This window comes from Octopus bimaculoides, chromosome 6 (assembly GCF_001194135.2).
Source record: "Octopus bimaculoides isolate UCB-OBI-ISO-001 chromosome 6, ASM119413v2, whole genome shotgun sequence".
Classification (NCBI taxonomy): Eukaryota; Metazoa; Mollusca; class Cephalopoda; order Octopoda; family Octopodidae; genus Octopus; species Octopus bimaculoides.
Genome location: NC_068986.1, coordinates 106890465 through 106892550, shown reverse-complemented (window position 1 = coordinate 106892550; position 2086 = coordinate 106890465). Strand labels below are relative to the sequence as shown.

Sequence of the window (2086 nt, the reverse complement as noted above, 5' to 3'; positions counted from 1 at the left end):
GTGTGTGTGTGTGTGTGTGTGTGTGTGTGTGTGTGTGTGTGTGTGCGTGCGTTTATATATGTAGGTATATTTATACATACATGCAAATACGTATACATATTATGAATTTGTTACAACGGAAATCAAATATCGATGGGTGTAACACAGAAGCACCAAAAGTTTGATTGATTAAATCGATGAAAGAATTGGTTGTCAGGCAATTTACAAAGAATTAATTATTCAGTGTGTTATATCTAATTGGAAACTTACCCCGTTCATTTGCTTCTATAATAGCTGTTAATGCTATCAAAAACAAGAAGCAAAAAGGAAATAGTCGTGTCATAATCATCTGAAAGAATAAATGTAATTGAAAATGATCAAACTAGTAACTGTTTTCTAATTCATAGAATAGGGGAAGGGGGCGATACAAGTAGAAACGTTTGTCTGTATTCTCTGGATATATATATATATATATATATATATATATATATATATATATATATATATGTGTGTGTGTGTGTGTGTGTGTGTGTGTGTGTGTGTGTGCGTGTGTGTGCGTGTGTTTGTGTGTGTGTGTGTGTCTCTGTGTGTTTGCGCGTGTTTGTGGGTATATAAATGTGTCGCTACTATTAGGCCGATCGACGTCAAATAAGATTTATAGTATGAAAAACTCAGATGTCCCGACTTAAAAGAGACATTAAAATTGCAATGCGGCCACTTTAGTACATTTTGATAGTAAATTCTGAAATAGGTCAGGAAGAGAGAATGCATTCGACATATCTATAGGATAATCTGAATCTGCACAAGTTACAGACTTAGTCGTAAAATGTGTCCTTTTGATAATCCTATCATCGTTTCCGAAAATCAGTGAAGTTCTATATAGGGATGACGCTCTATTTATGAATAAAGTACAACAAAAAAGGCATAAAAAATAATTGTTTAGACTATTTAAGCACTTCGGATTGAACATCACTATGGAAAAATTACTGTAGAATTAACACTCTTGGCGTTGCTTTCAGTCTTTATACTGGGTTGTGTGAACATTTTCATGACCCTAATGATAAAATTACGTATATTAATGCAGTATCCAACCATCTGCCCTCAATAATACGGAGATTAGTTAAGAATATTTCAGTTAGAATATTTAGGATATCTACTACAGAAGATATTTTAAAATCATGTGTACCTTATATAATCTTATTGTCTTTTTTCACTATATTGTTTATTTGTTTATTTTTGTATCTCATCCATCTTATGGATCTTCTTTAACAATGAAGCTACATTCCTTAATTTTCCATTTCTCTATACGAAGAAGACCAAGAAGAAAAAATACAAAAATAATTTGTGTGAAACAGGTTATTTTATCGAGAGACTAGCAGTATAGTCCGGCGCTGCTCGGGATTAAGCTAGGATTATTAAATGATTAAGTGCTTTATTTCAAACCAAAATAAGTAACATCGACATCAGATTTGAGCGATATCCGTTGAAATTGGTTTGGCTGAAAATGGTTTGCTGGCAATTTGATTGGGAAATCCCATAAGGAATCAGTTTATTGGTTATTTTCACTCATTGACTCTTTTTTTAACTGTTGCATTAGAGATCTGTATAGGAGAAGGTTGATCTGAAGGTTTGGATTGGGGATCTGGATTGGAGTAGCTTAGGAAAGCTTACCAACAACCTTAACCAAAAAATAAGTGGCCTGTCCCTTCTAGGTTAACTCTAACACTAACCCTTAACCCTAACTCTGACCCTAAAACCGTAACCCTAACCTTAATCCTAATCCTAACCGTAACACCTTAGTGGAAATCGTGCGGGTGTTAATCTGAAAAATTACCGAACCCTTTTTGTGGTCCGAAAAACGGGGGGTGGGGTGACTGATAAATTGTTACATACGTTTTTGTTTCATAGTTGTGAAATATAAACAAAACTCTTTCGCTCCCAAAGTAGTATATGTGCGTATGTGTGAGAGTGAGAGGGGGGAGAAAGGTGAACGATTTAAAATAAATAAATGATTTAAAATAAATATATTTTAATTGTTATGTGAGAAAGTATATATAATCTTATTATAGAATATAGTGTCTTTCAAAAACATCTTATATTTGAAACT

The 2086-nt window shown here is 33.4% G+C and overlaps 1 long non-coding RNA gene across 3 annotated transcripts in view; it reads right to left on the bottom strand.

Annotated features, from left to right (window-relative positions):
* LOC106872077 (uncharacterized) overlaps positions 1 to 2086 on the bottom strand; it is a 25442-nt gene that overhangs the window by 21258 nt on the left and 2098 nt on the right. For 2 of the 3 annotated variants that reach the window (XR_008264474.1, XR_001409734.2), the window contains exon 2: positions 250 to 328. This is a non-coding gene — a long non-coding RNA (uncharacterized LOC106872077). Of the gene's footprint in view, positions 1 to 249; positions 329 to 1165; positions 1282 to 2086 lie in introns of all 3 variants that reach the window. The other variant, XR_008264473.1, reaches the window with a different exon arrangement.